This window comes from Trachemys scripta, chromosome 17 (assembly GCF_013100865.1).
Source record: "Trachemys scripta elegans isolate TJP31775 chromosome 17, CAS_Tse_1.0, whole genome shotgun sequence".
In the NCBI taxonomy this organism is placed as follows: Eukaryota; Metazoa; Chordata; order Testudines; family Emydidae; genus Trachemys; species Trachemys scripta.
The window spans coordinates 1281054-1297593 of NC_048314.1; the positions used below are offsets into that span (position 1 = coordinate 1281054).

The window sequence follows — 16540 nt, forward strand, 5'->3', positions numbered from 1 at the left end:
AGGCATGGAAAATTCAGACCCCTGGAGAGGACATGCATCAGCCTTTGTAAACTGAGCTGAGATTTCCCAAGCATTTCAAGCAAAACCCACTGGTTTAGGGAAAGTATCAAACGGATTTATTAACTACAGAAAGATCGATTGTAAGTGGTTATAAGTGGTAGGCATAAAAGTTCTGAGAAAGTTACCAAAGAAAAGAAAAGATAAACACCCACTCTAAATCTTGCACTAGGCAGAATTTAGATCAAGTGGTTTTCTCACTCTACTGGAGGTTAGAGGTCTTAATACACAGGCTTCTCCCTTAAGCCAGAACCAGTTTCCGCCGTTGAAGTCTTCGTCTTCTCAGCATTCTTGTTGCTTCCAGTATTGGTGGGGGAGGAGCAAGGCGAAGGCAGGGTGCCACTGTCCCTTATTTCAGACCCCCAGTCCATGTGCCTGGAAAATATTAGCCTAGACACGTCCTGGTGGGTTTTGCTGAGTCGCAGGGTTGAGCAATCCCCCCCGGTGTGGTCTTGTGCCACTGTCATTGAATTATAAATCCCTTGATTACAACTCCCCCTCCCCTGATTAATGGTCCTTGAACACCCTCCTGGGCGGGGATCATCTCCTTTGTATGTCGCTAGCAAATTTACAGCATATTTCAGTAACAACCAGACAGCACAATCTCATCACTTGATCCACACTAAGGATATATGTATTTTGACAGAAAAATGGGTTTCAGCAGATCATGACCTTTCATAAGATATCTCACATGACATGCTTTGTATGAAATATATCATAATTATATGACGGGGGGAATATGGAGGTTCTGGGATGCTGCTTGGAGGTACAGAGTGCCACACCCTCCTTGGCCTCAGAGCCAGTGCGCAGCTCGGCCCAATCCTGCAAGCAAGAGGTGCAGACAGCAAAGATCTGATCCCATCTAGACTCTGCTTCGGAACCTGTGAAAATTCACGGGGATGAACCTCCAAGCTCGTCCTCAGGGCCGTGATTGATGGAATCACGCTCCACCCAAACCAGGAGGCACAGGCCTTTGGGATCAGCTAGCCCAATGTTTCTCAATGACCAGGACTGGCGCTAGTCCATGGACCGGAGATCTCCCTGACAGAGTTTAGGAAGGCAGCAAGCCAGTCCCTGGTATCACAAAGGTTGAGAAACACTGATTAGTCTGACCTCCCATATTACACAAAACACAGAATTCCATCCAGTGAGTCCTGCATCAAACCCAGAGCCTGTGGCCGTACTCGGCATGTTCTCTTGAGTTAAAGCTCGATTCCACCCAGGTCGAGTCCCAGCTTGGTCTCCCTTGTTTACAGGGGCCACGCCCAGTCTGGCACTAACCGACTGTAAGGAGCCATGTCGCTGCACGCTATCTGCACCTCACGGGGCGGGAAGCCTACAGCATCCTCAGACTCCCTTGGGAGATTTCCTGCATGTTGGGGGTTTGGCTAGGGTGGAAAAGCCCAGTAAGCAGCCCCTCCCCCTATTTGTTTTGACCAAACCAGGATGTGCAGGGGCCAAAAACCCCTCAGCTGCCCACCCTCCCTCAAAAAAAAAAGTTCAGGCACTTTCCTGGCCCCAGGAGTCTGCTCAGGCTCTGGGCTCTGGGAGAAGAGGGTCACGGAGCGTGTCTGGGAAGGCGCCTACAGGAGCCACGTGGTGGGGAGCAGTAAGGGACTGGGAGGAGCTGGTTCCAACTGCTTCCCACAGCAGTCCTTGGCCTGGAGCCCAGAGGCGTGGGCAGGCCTGGGTTCCCCTCCCTGCCCTAACAGAGGGGTGGTTCGACCCCTGAGAGCAAAGGGGCCTGAATCCCAAGAGGCAGCTGGCCCTCCTCTAGGGTTACTGGCCTCCTGACCTGCTAGACTCTTCACCGCCCTGAGAAGGGAGAGACTGTGAACTTGGCTGGAATCACGGCAAGGAACCAGCAGACTGGGGACCAAATGGTGATTGGCTGAGCAAGGGGAAACTGAGGCAGACTCTCCATCGTACCTGTTCAATCACCGGGGGGCACCAGAATCTGCAAGCAGCTCCAGGCACGTCCCCTGTGCGATTGGTCCCTGGGAGTTACAGTCCGGTGCGAGGAAAAGCAGCGGTTGGAAGGGCAGTGCAGCAGAACTGCCCCAGTCTCTCAGTGAGCCCCAGGCTGGGCACCCGGAGGCCATGGCCAGCTTCTTCACCCCTTCCTGGGGGGTGCTCCCTGGGTCACGGATCCACAGGATCAGTGCTCCCACGCCAGCTTTGGAACACGCCAGACCCCCCCACAGGATCTCACTCGACCTCCAGCGTAGCCCCTGTGGCCTCACCCCCTCCTTAGACCAAATCTCTGGGGCTCCAGCAGCCCGGGAGCTCTGTTCAGTGAATCCAGCTGAGACAGACCCTGGGCAGAGCCTTGAACGCCCGCTAAGATCAGCACACCTCCCAGGCATTTGCAGGGACACCCACACAGTGTTGTCAAAACAGGCGGGTTTCTAGTTAACTGGAACACAGCAGAGGAAGTCGTCAGGTGAGCATAGAGCCAGGAAAGTTAAAGCAGCGTCCATCCCTGTGAGCCCAGAGCCCAGCCAGGCCGGAGCGAACCCACTGTTCAAACTCTGTCTGAGTTCCAGCTCTTATCCCCACTTCACACCTCCCAGGCCTTGGTTCTCGAGCTGGGGGACTGTGCTCAGCTTCCCTGCTGAGAGGTGGGGAAATCTGCCTCCTTCTGGGGCCTTGCTTGCTCGCGGGCAGTGTCCTGTTGATTGGGTTTTCCAATGTCGTGTCGGGGTCAGCCTCGGCCAGGCCTTTTCAATGACCCATCCCGGCTCACACAGCCAGGCACCATTCACACCTGTGTCTCCGCCTGCCCCGAGAGCAAACAGGCCTTGTCCACCCACTGGGGAACAATGTCGCATACAGGGGAAACTGAGGCACACATAGGCCATCATAAAAATATTACCAAAAAGTCGCCCGCCGATTGTGATAAAAGGTGTGTTGTGTTTCCCAATGGAGGGAAGAGAGAGGGCAGAGTTTCAGTGATTGCACAAGATCGTTCTGGGACGAGCCACTCGGGCCAAGGGGCTGGGAGCACTGCTGTCAATCAGAGAGCTGCACAGGTAGGCTGGTGTACGCTAACTAAGGAGCTGGCCCTAATGTAGAGCTGGGACCTCAGAAACCTGTAGCAAAGGGCGAGACGGCACAGCAGCTCTGTTCCATTGGGCTTTGACGCTGGAAATGCATAGAGATGAGTTCCTGAATTATCTGTCCCAAAGGATTGACAAGATAATCATGCAATGGGAGGGGCCCCTGCTAGCACCCCCCTCCCCCAGTCTTGACCTGCAGCCCCCTCTATCCCAGGCCTGGGCTCCCCTCCTGCCCTGCCCATGACCTTCAGTCCTGACCCACAACCCTCTGCTATCCCACCCTGTTCTCCCGATGACCCTCAATCCCAACTCTGCTTTTCCAGCCCTGAGCTCCCTTCCCGCTCTGCTGATGCCCCTCAGTCCCGACCCACAGCCCCGAGCTATGCCAGCCCTGAGTGCCACATGACCAATGTGCTCTGTTACAGTTACTTCAGGGCTGGGGGAATTTTTGGTACTCCCCAACCCAGCGATAGACCCCCCCGGCTGTTGTAACCGGCTCAGACACTGCACCCAAGAGCTCATGATGCCACCCTCAGCCCTATCAGCCTCCCCTTACCCTGCGCCAGGCCCCCTCAAGTCTCAGCTCCCCCTGACTCCAGCTGCTGCAGGACACTGCCCCTCAGCTCAGCTCCCAACATCGCCCGCCCCCACCGTCCTCCAGCTAACCCACCAACCAGCCTCATCGTGCCAGCTCCACAGGGCCCCGTTGCTTCTCCCCGGGCCTTGCTGCAGCCAGACCCCCAGATCTGGCCTGTCTCTACCCCGCCCTGCTCCCACCGCCTGGGGGCTCCCACCCCTCTGCCCAGTCTCTCTGATAGAGGGACATGGGATCCGTGAGGATCCGCCCACAGAACAGTATTACACATCACAAATTAGGGGAACATGTCAACGCCCGTTCTCGAAGAAAGGCAGTTTCTTGCCCTCCTGGCTGCAGAGAGAAGCTCAAACACACCCAGCGCCGATTCTTTTCTAAAATCTCGTGATTTTTTTAAATCCAATCTCATGATTTCGGGGGGCCTGACTTGTGCGATTAGAACACTGGGCTCTGTCCAAACAGTTCCCTTCTCCCACGCCCAAGCCAATTCGTTCCCCTCCCCGGGAGCTCTTGTGTCCCCTCGGTGGCTGGGAAGCACTCGGGGTTGGAGCGTCTGAAATACACGACCCACGGTTGGTTGCATAAGTTGGTAGTGAATAGGGCAGCTGCGCTGTTCGATGCCTGCTGCGTGATGCGGGCATGGTGTTGCCTTGTGGCCATCGGACACTCCGAAGAGGGGCCCAGGAATTCTCTCCGTTGAGCTCTCTGGAAATACAGTAACTCCTCACTTTACGTCGTCCCGGTTAACATTGTTTCATTGTTTGTTGCTGATCAATTAGGGAACATGCTCGTTTAAAGTTGTGCAATGTCCCTTATAATGTTGTTTGGCAGCCGCCTGCTTTGTCCACGGCTTGCAGGAAGAGAAGCCCACTGGAGCTAGCTGGTGGGGGCTTGGAACCAGGGTGGACCGGCAGCCCCCCCATCAGCTCCCCCCTCCCTAAGTTCCTTGTGCGGCAGCTGCCCAGCAGGCTAGCAATTGCTGGGCAGTTCAGCTGTCCCTCCTCCCACTGCCATGTGCTGCTCCTGCCCTCTGCCTTGGAGCTGCTCCCTGGAGCCTCCTGCTTGCTTGCAAGAGAGGGGAAGTGGGGGGCTAATGTCAGGGTGTCCCCCTCCCCCCTGCTCCTGCCCCCCCGCTTACCCCATCGGGCCATCTCCACAGAGCGGGGGGGACACGACAGGGCACAGGACGGAGGGAGCTTGCTGGTAGAAGCTGCTGTCTCAACTTGCTGATCTACTTAAAAAGGCAATGTACTTAGAGTGCGGTCAGCGTACTTAAAGGGGCAATGCGTGTCTCTCTCTCACACAGTGTGTGTGTCTCTGTCTCTCCCTGCCATGCTGTCTCCACTCCCTCCATTCGTGCTGCTTTGTAGAGTGTGAGGCTACATTAACAACAACATGTTAACCCTTGAGGGCTCAGCTGAGTGCTAGTTCATCATTTAGCAGTAAGGCATTCACTGGGAAATATCCCACCCTCTGACTCCACCACCTCAACCAAGCTTCACACTCATCATCTCTGTGTACAGTATTAAATTGTTTATTTAAAACTTATACTGTGTATATGTGTGTGTATATATATATAGAGAGAGAGATAATATAGTCTTGTCTGGCAAAAAAAATTTCCCTGGAACCTAACCCCCCCATTCACATTAATTCTTATGGGGAAATTAGATTCACTTAACATCATTTTGCTTAAAGTCGCATTTTTCAGGAACAGAACGACGACGTTAAGCGAGGAGTTACTGTGACTATCAGGTGCGGCAGGTTAGTTTCTGGGAGACTGGGAGGAAAACAACCCCCAGCCCAGGGTGCTGCACTCTCCCCAGAGAGGAATGCACTTGGAGGAGCTCAGGAAAAGGCGGGGCAGTGCGTGACGGCATTGTATAAAGACGGCCTGCCTGAGCATGTGTACTCAGAGCAACTCCTGCCTGTCCAGAACAGCCGGCAAAGGATGGCCGAGAGCTCCAAACTCCAGCTCTTCGTCAAGGTGAGGGGTGTAGCTGCCGGCTCCCATTGGAACTAGGAGCAGGGGCTGGCTAGGGGGATGCTGTAGTAAATGCTGGCTGGATTTGTGCACATCACTGACCTAGAGAGAGTCACTTGTTACTATTGATTCATCCCCTGGCATGCAATGAAGGGGACTGGGAATGATCTTGGAGCCGAGAAAGGTGCAGGCTGGCAGCAGAATCCAGCTGTAACTGCGTGAAAATCCCCTCGGGCTCTCTGCCATAGCATGGGCCTTCTCCTTCCAGAGGGCACAACGCCTGCCACAGTCTTGGCCAGTGCGCCAGAGAGCAGCGTGTCTGGAAAGACTCTGGGGAATATTTTCAGACGGGACTTGGTCACATGGAGCTGTAATCGCAGGGCCTTGGGCAAGTACAGCCACTCTGAAAGTGGTCCAGAGATGCTATTAAACCAGTTCCCAGCTCTCTGTCCCGAGCCGGGGTGGCATCCACACCGGGCAGTTGGCAATGTAAAGAAAAAGTTCACTTGGGGCTAAAATGAAAAGTAAAGTTTTGGCGAATCAAAAAAAAAAAAAAAAAAAAAAAAAACGTGGTTTCCGGTCAGACCCAAATGGTTGGTTTCAATTTTGAGCATTTTAATGGTTTTACATTTTTTGAAAATAAAATTACAGGAAATTTCAAAACAAAAAGTTATTTTGAATCAAAAAATTGCATTTTTTTTATATTGGGGGGGTTGTGGGTTTGGAGTTTGGTTTTTTAAACAAAACAATTTGATGGAATTGACATGAAATATTCTGGTGTCACCAAATCTGCATTTGTTGCTTAAAAAAAGTTTTCACTGAAAAATTTTGCCCAACTCTAGCAATGGGGGTGGGGTGGGGGGGGGGGGGGGGTACATCGTGGCTGGCCGTATGCCCCAGTGCAGTGTGTGTGTGGGTGCATCGTGGCTGGCCGTATGCCCCAGTGCAGTGGGGGTGCATTGTGGCTGGCCGTATGCCCCAGTTCAGTGGGGATGGGGTGGGGGGGGGTGCATTGTGGCTGGCCATATGCCCCAGTGCAGTGGGGGTGGGGGGTGCATCGTGGCTGGCCGTATGCCCCAGTGCAGTGGGGGTGCAGGTGGATATGAGCAGTCCAGTACCGTTGCTCCCCCATTCTCTGCATCCCCCTCCCGCCCCCACACCATGCCCCTGTAGCACACTCAGTTTGCAGCCGTTGCTGGGGATCATTTCGCTTGGGGGCGGGTCGTGCGGGAGTCTGGGGGAGCAGGGGCTGGGGTGTGGGGCAGGACTGTGTGGAGGCACACCAGGCCAAGCTGTGGAGAAGTCTGGCATGGGGGAGGGAGAAGTGCGATTGAGCGAAGAGGGCTGGGGGTGGGAAGGGAGACGCACTCGGACAAACTCATCGGCCAGTCCCTCCTGTGCAGCCTCAGAGCACAGAACCCGTCTGCTCTGCTTCTCCCCCCAGCCCCCCGCCTTCCCGCATGCTGCCCCCGGCCCAAGCTCTGCGCCCCCTGCCTAGCTCAGCCGGCACTGGGGGTCTGCACAGCTGAGGGTCCATCCGCCCAGTGCTCGCTCCCCAGTGCATCTAATCACCACAGCTGCCTGCCTTGTGCGCTACATTTTCACAGCCGCTGCCAGGGCCGGTTGGTGCCTGTACGGATCCCACACGCCCTGGGACGCCTCCTTTGCAGAGGAGGGAACTGGGGCTGAGATTTCCCCTGGAGGGTGAGCCCACCCAGCCCTGAGCCAGCTGGTTTCATACACCCCTTGGCTCAAGACAGCCAGGCTGTAGCCACAGGCACCTGGCCCAGGATACCAGCCTGGCACCCCCTGGTTACTCCTGGCTCCCCTGGTCTCCCCCCAGTCCCCCCAACATCCCCAAGCCCCCTCTATCCGGTGGTGCCAAGAGCGCTGGTTTGGTGGCCTGCCCCATGGCACACAGAGGGCATGGGTTCCCCTTGCTTGGCCTCTCTGAGACCAGGCCCCTCCTGTATCAGCTCAGCAGGGCTCCGCTGTAGCCTCTTGTAGGCCCATGGGGGGCACTTTCACCATGGGGAGCGCTTTTCTGTGCCAGGCCCTTCAGCCCCGTGCCTGGCATATGGGTCACGGTGCAGAGATGCTTGTGCCCACACGTGCTCCTGGCACAGCCTCGGCTCCCATCTGACCCTGTGGGGACTGGAGAGTGCAGAGCTCCTGGCACCCCCCCGGCTACAAGGCCGTAAGTGAAGGGCTCCATGTGGCGCCAGTCTGGGAAGGAGCTGGAGCCGGTTCAGACCCCAATCCCTGCAGTGATGGAGCTGTACAGAGCCCTGACCAAGGCTGGCTCCGGGCTCCCTGCCCTGGAACCGTTGTTGGCTGCCCATGGGTCAGGTTGATGGCCTTAGTCAGCGTGGGCAATGGGTGTTCCCGTGATCAACCTCATTGCCCCAGCCACAGAGTCCCGCTGAGGGGCCGCCCATGCCCGATGGCTGCTGCCAAGGAGCTGTTGGCCCTGGAAGACCCTCATTCCAGTAGCCCTATGCCAAGAGAGCACATATGCCCATCCCTATACCCAGGCCTGCAGAGGGGGGCTGAGACCACAGGCTGTGCTGCTCCCGGGCCAGCTAGGGTGGGAGCAGGGCCAGGCAGCCCACACAGTGCGGTGGGGACGGAGCAGGTTGTGGTGCTGACGCTCCGTCCCTCTCGTGTCCTGCTAGTGCTTGGAGTGGCCACAGCACCCCTGAGGATGGGAACAGGGATCCTGAAGAACCTCCACTCCCTATTTCCCTCCCCCGCTGTCCCCACCCATGTCTCTAGCAAACCCTGGAAATCCTGCAGCCCCTGCCCTACCGCCAGCTGATGGGAAGGCGCTGACGAAAGGCAGAGGAGCAGCTCACTGGCGCCTTGCAGCCCTGATCAGTCAATGAGAGCCCAGCCCCAGTCTGTGTGTGCGCATTGCTGTGGTCTGCCTGGGGTAGAACGCCCTGCACCACTGCCCAAGCCTCAGGGGCATTTGCATGAGCAAAAGCAACCTCCCGATTTCCTGCTGCCAAGCTGGCTGCAGCAAAAGACAAACCCCTGGTTTCTGGCTGACACCCTGCCAAGATAATGAGCACAACATCCCCAACCGGTTACAGAGCAGAGCAGAGCACGCCCTGCCCAACCCCCTACCTCTGGCAAACCCCCAAGCAAGCAGATGTCCTCTAGTGCCTTTCATCCAGGAGCTCCTGATGTGTTTCACAGATTTCATCTAGCCTGGGATCCCCTCACCTACAACGCACTGAAATGCAGCCACCTCTGGGGTGGAACAGTTTGTGCAATGCTGTGCCACAGTTTAGGGCCGGCCATGAAGAAGAATTCTGTACCCAATGGAAACTGCAGCGGGGATTTGTGGCTGGCAGACTGCACTTAGCTCTGCTGGAATTTGGGCACTACCCTATCCGTGTGTATTTGGCCTTATTTGTGTCTTTGAGAGTGAAGAACTGCTGTGTGCCTGTGTGGACTGCCATGGAGAGGGGCTGGTTATTGGATAGTTTGGATGGGGCAGCAGAATCATCCAGTGAGCCTCAAACAAGACGGGGAGTCAGGATCTGGGTCTACTGTTTCTGCTACTGATTGCTGTGTCATCTTGGGCAAGACACATCAGCTGCGTGCCTCAGTTTCCCCACCCATAAAAAAGGGACTAGTAATAAACACCTACCTCCCACAGGACAGTCATGAGGTTTGATTTAGTAAGGGGCTGTCCATAAATTAGGTAACTTTTTTTTGGTGATTTTTCAAGCCCCACCACTCCTGGTAACATTTTGTAACAAACACCCCCACCCCTTAACGTATTACGTGATTTGTGGCCAGCCCCACTTTGAGAGCCTCCCATGGCAGGCGCTCTAGACGGGTGAGATAGGATGTGAATGTGCACGTGTTTATGTCCATTATGTATATCTCTAATTTGGGCCTTCTTGACTGATGGTTGCACTTGGACGTCTCCTAAATCGGTAGGAGTTGAAGGCTGGGCCATGTGCCAGTCTTAGGATGGCAATTAGGTTTCAGATTTGCCTTGAGGTAGTAATGCGCTCCAGACAAATCTTTGTTTGATTTGCAGACTTGCTGGAGAGGTGTCACTATAGAAGGATAAAATCAGTGTACAGAATTCATTCATTTCTACATTTTATCCTCACGCAGGCCCCTCTGCTGGGGAGCAGCCGGCTCCAAAAGGCCCTTGCTCGCTCAGATATTTCTACGTTCCAGTTACAGAAATGTACAGCATTAATGCCTCAGACGGGCCATAACTCCCCAGCAATATACAGTGCATGCCGCATGCTTACATGCAAGTGCAAACATCTCGTGAAATATAGTGTAGAATCCTTTGGCTAAACTCAGTTTTGTCTCTCAAAAAGATGCATAAAGAGGGGAATCTTGAGCAGGAGCAGAGAGGTTATTTTACCTCCGTTCAGCACTGCTGCGACCACTGCTGTAATCCCGGGTCCAGTTCTGGTGTCCACAAGTCAAGAAGGATCTTGATGAATTGAAGAGGGGTCAGAGATGAGCCACAAGAATAATTAAAGCATCAGAAAACCTGCCTTATCGTGAAAGATGGAAGGAGCTCAATCTATTTAGCTTACCAAAGAGAAGGTGAAGGGGTGACTTGATCACAGTCTATAAGTACCTACGTAGGGAACAAATATTTAATACTGGGCTTTTCAATCTAACAGAGAAAGGTCTAAGCCAAGCCAATGGCTGGACGTTGAAGCCAGCAAAATTTGGACTGGAAATAGGGTGGCCAGACAGCAAGTGTGAAAAATCGGGGTGGGGGTGGGGGTAATAGGAGCCGATATAAGAAAAAGACCCAAAAATTGGGACTGTCCCTATAAAATCAGGACATCTGGTCACCCTAACTGGAAATAAGGCATCAAATGTTAATAGTGAGAGTAACTAACCATTGGGACAATTTCCCACGAATCCTGGTGGATTCTCCATCACGGGCAAGTTACAAATCAAGCCTGGGGTTTTTCTAACCCAGCTGCTCCAGGGATTGTTTTGGGGCAGGTCTTTGGCCTGTGTCACACCCAGGAAGTCAGATTAAACCATCACAATGATCCCTTCTGGCCTTGAAATCTATGACCCTCAATTCAAGAGCTGACACATTCTCGAGTAGATCACGGGCCTGAGTTAAACCCCATTGAACAGTGGAAACCACTGACTCTAACAGCCACTGGATCACGTAGCTGTGTCTAGCCTTTGTACTCAGAGACCCACTCAGTTTTGCCCTCTGTAAAGGCTGTGCCTGTAAGAACATGTATTCTGTGCGATGGAGCTTGTATTTCACTGCTGCTAACTTGGCTGTAACTGTATGGCCCTGTCAAGGTTCCTTCCCCACTCTGAACTTTAGGGTACAGATGTGGGGACCTGCATGAAAACTTCTAAGCTTAACTACCAGCTTAGATCTGGTTTTGCTGCCACCACTCCCAAGTGCTAACTCCCTTCCCTGGGTAGCCTTGAGAAACTCCTCCACCAATTCCCCGGTGAATACAGATCCAAACCCCTTGGATCTTAAAACAAGGAGGAATTAATCATTCCCCCCCTTCACTTTCCCCCCACCAATTCCTGGTGAGTCCAGATCCAATCCTCTTGGATCTTAAAAAAAGGAAAAATCAATCAGGTTCTTAAAAAGAAGGCTTTTAATTAAAGAAAGAAAGGTAAAAATCATCTCTGTAAAATCAGGATGGAAAATAACTTTACAGGGTAATCAGATTCAAAGAGCCCAGAGGAACCCCCTCTAGCCTTAGGTTCAAAGTTACAGCAAACAGAGGTAAACACTCTAGCAAAAGGAACATTTACAAGTTGAGAAAACAAAGATAAACCTAACACGCTTTGCCTGGCTGTTACTTACAAGTCTGAAATATGAGAGACTTGTTCAGAAGATTTGGAGAGCATGGATTGATGTCTGGTCTCTCTTAGTCACAAGAGCGAACAACCCCCAAAACAAAGAGCACAAACAAAAACCTTCCCCCCACCAAGATTTGAAAGTATCTTGTCCCCTTATTGGTCCTTTGGGTCAGGTGTCAGCCAGGTTACCTGAGCTTCTTAACCCTTTACAGGTAAAAGGATTTTGGTGTCTCTGGCCAGGAGGGATTATAGTATTGTACACAGGAGGGCTGTTACCCTTCCCTTTATAGTTATGACAGGCCCAGTGTCCGACACACCGGATGGACCAGACTAAATGTAACCAGCCCACAGCATCCACCCTGTGACTAAAGAGACGGGCATGTCTGCTTAGAATAAACTTTGTCATGAAACTCCCTGTGCCTTGGGGATTATTGACCTGCATGCCAGAGGCTGCAGGCACCTGCTGGCCTGGGGCCTTTCCTGGCCATGGCAGCTGGCTTATCTTGCTGGCTGGGAGGATCCACAGGGTCCCTGCTCCAGAGCAGGATTATTGGACGCTCCAGCGCACCAGACTGGGGTGTTAGGGGCTCAACCCCCACAACTCTGCAAGCCACTCGTGGTGGGGAGCAGGCGGGAGTCACCGCAGTGCCTTTCCCCGAGATCCTGCCCCGCGCACTCACAGAACCAGCCCTGCATCCCCAGGCAAGGACAGAGCACGAGGCCCTTGGTCACCAGAGCACGGGCCCTGGGACCGGGAGAGGGACCAGGCTAGCAGAGGCTAGACTCTTATTAGCAGTGCTCTGGGGAAATACGGGCCCGACTTCCAAGTCCCTAGACCTCGTCTGCTCTGCCATGGGAGCGGCAGGCCGCCTGCTTTCGCTGCTGCGTCCGTAAGTGGCTGACACGGGAAGGCCAAGCTGCCCCAAGGAACAGCACTGCGCAGAGTCGTGGGGCCGGCAGCTTCGAGCAGCGCTGCTCCATGAGCCACCGCAGGTCTCCTGGGAGCGCGGCTGCAGGCTCAGGGGCAGCTCGGGGAGAGAAGCCAGTTCAACCAGGGTCTGATTCATTCCCCTTTGGCTCAAGTCTATGCACCGCCACCGCTGGGAATTGAACAGAGGTGGGGAAGGATCCGTGCAGGGCCCCAGCCTGCAGAGGGCACCTGGGCACAATCGGTGCGCCAGAGTGAAGTGAGCACTTGGGCCTCACACAGTACAGGACTTTGCCCCATAGTCTGACAGCCCCCGGCCGGGCGAACGTTGGCAGCTGTCACAAGGGGGCTCGCAGGAAAGGCTGACATGGGACGGGGAGCCGCAGTGTCACAGAGCTGGGCCTCAGCCAAGCCCCGGTCCTTTCTGCCCGGCTAGACGCCCTGTGAAGGGGAGGCGGGAGGGGCCAGGCTAGTGAGAGCAGGCAGGGCCATGAGGGTGGGTGTAAGATGGGGCTCGTAATCAGGGACCTTGGCTGCAAAGACCCACATTCCACCAGTCTTTCTTCTTGTCTCCTTAGCAAGACACACAAGGCTGGATTCCACAGGGACAAGGCTCAGCTCAGCCCTTTGTTGAGGGAAGCAGCTTCTAAGAAATCCCCTTAGCTGCAGACAGCTCAGCTGTGCCCTTCATTCTGGTGACCCTCAGTGCCCTGCCCGCCCCTGGCAATGGAAAAGGGCAAGGAGCCTGGGTGTCTGAGAGAGAGAGAGGGGCCTTGTGCTTTACAGCAAGGGGACAGGTTCAGATCTGTCACACCGAGGTACATCCCCTGGGCCCCATTCCCCACGTGTCAGCACTTACACTTGCGCAGGGGAGTATAACACACCCACAGTGGGAGCATTTCACACACCCCAGGCATCCCTGGAAACGTCGGCACAAAGCGACGGAGATTCGAGCAGCGCTGCGTGGGGACGGGGTTTGTCATTTCACAGGATAAGTCAGGATTTCGACTTTTTTTTTTGTCCCCATCGGAAATGGAACGAAGCCAGAACGTTTCGCTGTGACGTGAAATTCCCCCCAATGTTCATCCTGGGGCCCATTGAAATGTTTCATTTTGCTAAAATCAAAACATTTCCTTCCAATTTTGACTTGGCGTTTCTGTTCTGAAGCGGCTTTGCATGGCCATTTCTGAAACACTGAAAATCATACAAACAGTTCCATTCCAAAAAGGGGCAAAAGACTTTTTAAAAACATCTTCTTGCTAAACAAACCTTGCCTCGAAATGGGCCGGTCGCCACGAAACGTTTCACTTGCAATAAATCGGTATTTTCCAGCGGAAAAACATCTTGTCAGAGTGTCTGTAAGAACTACTCTAGATTTACTGTAACTGAGGTCAAAGTCTAGCCCGGATCGTTAATAATCCGGCAGCCCCACCCTGCACATGGTTTCAGTGCTATAAATCGGAGGCTGCATACCAACGCCCACAAACCAGGTAAAAATCGAGTCCCGCCCGCCGCACTGAAAGGGGAGATGTGCCTGGGGGAAGCCCGGAGCGCTGTGAAGTGATATTCATCAGGATTGCTCAGGCCTTTCCTTTATGTCACTGGGGGCAACCACACTTTGCTTAGCCCGGTACCTTGTTTTCCTTTCTCTGCCTCACCAGCCAAGACGCAGCCTTGTTGCCCCCAGAAGCAGCACGTGCCTGTGGTCCGTCCTTCTGAGAGACATGGGACCGTGTGGAGGGGCATTAGCCTTGCTGCTGCCAATGCTAGTCCAGTTCCAGCTGGTGCAACTGGCCCCTCAAGGTCAGGGGCACAAAACCCACCCACTAATCTAAAGGGATAGCATTGGTTAAACAAAGCCTCCTTGTCCCCTGAGGGATTAACAATACACTGGTCATCTTCTTCCTATGGCTGATGAATGCAACAACTAGCGTTTTACACTCAGAGGATTAAGCCAGATAATTGTGTCAGGAGTAGCGGAGTGTATCACCCTGATGCCTCCTTCATATGCGTGAATCGGGCACTGAGGCGTTACATGTTCCAGGGTCTCTTCTGGGTGACACACGCAGTCACACGCTGGAGAGTTTTGAATTTTCCCGTTGTGCAGCAAGTAGCCATGTAGCCGCCTACTGTTCAGCATTGTCCATAGCAGGCCATGGTTTGAGACAAGGGACGACCCTTGCAAGCTTCAGCATCAGGCCTTTAAGCCAGACCCTGTCGTGGCCAATGACAGGTCTACAAAGGCTGTACCGTTCTTGGTTTTCTTCTGGAATTTGGCCTTGATGTGCATTCCAAGGGCCAAAACTTGGGCGCAACAACTGCGTTTAGGCCACAATCCCTCTTGTTCTTCGGGGGTCACTGACTCGACGAGAGGACTGATTCTCCGGAGGATGATACGTTCCAGGAGTTTGTAGGTCATGCACAGGAGTGATATCGGCCTATAGCTTCCCGGGCCGTCGGTTGGCTTGCCCGGCTTGAGTATGGCCATTACTATCACCTCCCACCAGGCTTTTGGGATGCATCCAGATTTCACGGTTTTGGTGTCATTTCGCCAGCCACTGGAGTCCCTTAGGGCCTAGTTGATGAAGGAATTCGAGTGGGATACCATCTCCACTGGCCTCCTTCTCTTGCTTGTTTGCAGCTAAACTCTCCTTTATTTCATCTGTGCTGCTGGCAGTGGGGGTCTCGTGGAGGGATTGAGGTCATTCTGGGTGTAGCTAACGATGGATCTCTCCCTTTGTGTTTTTGTCGAGCAGTCCTTTTGTCCTCTCCGCCGGTTTGGAGACTGTGGAGTCAGGCCAGACTTCCAAGGTCCAATATCCCATCGGATTAGTGGCTCCGAGATGCCGTAGTGGGCCCAGGCACAGTGATTGGAGTGTGTGAAGTCCAGACCCTCAACACACTCAATCCACCGCTGGCGTCTGGCTGAGTCTAGACTCTAGCAGGGCCTTCACAACCTATGGGCTGCCCGACTGGTTGTTCTGCCAGAGCAGGTTCTGGGCCCCAGAGATGCGCTTCTTGGCAGTGATGGCAAGGAGGCCAACAAACCGGCGATAATATTCCAGTGTTGCAGGGATTCGGATCGCTGCTTTTTGCATGGCTTTCCTATACTAGTCCCAGCCGGCTTTGGCCAGGTTCTGCCGTGGAATTCATTTAGACCAGGGGTCGGCAACCTTTCAGAAGTGGTGTGCCGAATCTTCATTTATTCATTCTAATTTAAGGTTTCGAGGGCCAGTAATACATTTTAACATTTTTAGAAGGTCTCTTTCTATAAGTCTACAATATATAGTTAAACTATTGTTGTATGTAAAGTAAATAAGGTTTTTAAAATGTGTAAGACGCTTCACTTAAAATTAAATTAAAATGCCGAGCCTCCCGGACCGGTGGCCAGGACCTGGCAGTGTGAGTGCCACTGAAAATCAGCTTGTGTGCCGCCTTTGGCAAGCGTGCCATAGGTTGCCTACCCTGACTTAGACAGAATCACTGGGATTTCGATGCGCCGTGGGTGATAATGGGCCTGTGCTGGCTGTTGGGGAAGTCGGGAAGTATTTTGCTCTTTGGCATGATGGTTGTAGTCGCATTGCCAGCGAGCGGAGTGGAAAGTTGCTCGCAGTTTGGGATCGTCATTAGAACAACGGACTTCAAGAATCAAGGGCCAGATCCTTCCCTGGTGCAAACGGGCAGATGGAAATGACTAGATTGGCGCGAAGGTGATTTACACCAGCTCCCTGCAGCCTCACCATGTTACACCAGCCGAAGATCTGGGCCCAAAAGTATTTTCAAGCCTTTCTGTTGTTTGTTCCTGTCTCCCATTTCCCTCCATTCAGCCAATGCTGGGAGCCTTCCCCCTTGCTGCCAGCCTGTGGCCTTGCTGGCTCTCCTGTGTTAATAGAGAGCATGCCGGCTCTGCCCCTCGTGTACTCACTTGTGTCATACGCTAGTGTTTCACACCCCCCCATGCAGCACAGGGTGCAAGGCCAGAGAACCGGACCCAGTGGCATTTGGCCTCCTCGGCTGCAAAGGATCAGTTCAGTGCCAGGAACTGTCCCTTAGCGTTGATATTTTAAGCTATGGGCCGT

General features: G+C 53.6%; 1 pseudogene; it reads right to left on the minus strand.

Annotated features, from left to right (window-relative positions):
* Positions 1-16540, minus strand: part of LOC117867167 — a 658956-nt pseudogene that overhangs the window by 418245 nt on the left and 224171 nt on the right.